The 352-nt window shown below is 59.9% G+C and overlaps 1 protein-coding gene across 1 annotated transcript in view; it reads right to left on the bottom strand.

The window, feature by feature from the left end:
- PTPRA (protein tyrosine phosphatase, receptor type, A) overlaps positions 1-352 on the bottom strand; it is a gene marked incomplete at its 5' end in the record, with an annotated part of 4921 nt that overhangs the window by 275 nt on the left and 4294 nt on the right. The gene's annotated exons all lie outside the window — the stretch shown is intronic.

Below are 352 nucleotides of genomic sequence, written 5' to 3' on the forward strand. Positions count from 1 at the left end.
TTCCCACTGCGGGATTCCAACCCGTGTTTCGCGGCAAGGTGGGACCGAGCTGGATCCCCACCTCGTCTGGGGGGCCCCAAACCTGCTGCCCACCCTCACTGCTGGGGTGCCATCAGCAAAAGAAACTCTCCTTTCCCCTTCCTCTCTGAGGTCTCGTTTTGACCCCAAAAGACCTTCTGAAGCTCCTCTTGCAGGACCTCATCCCATCCCACCTCTCCTCCCCTCCCCTCCTCTGCCCAAGCCCACGCCACGGCTGCTCCAGGTTGGGCTTCCAAGCTCCTGGAGCCCATAAATACGCGGACTGTGGCTGAGGAAGTCTCCAAGGAGTCTCCTACAGCTTGTGTCAGCACTT

Source organism: Buceros rhinoceros, unplaced genomic scaffold (genome assembly GCF_000710305.1).
Source record: "Buceros rhinoceros silvestris isolate BGI_N320 unplaced genomic scaffold, ASM71030v1 scaffold8934, whole genome shotgun sequence".
Lineage (NCBI taxonomy): Eukaryota > Metazoa > Chordata > Aves > Bucerotiformes > Bucerotidae > Buceros > Buceros rhinoceros.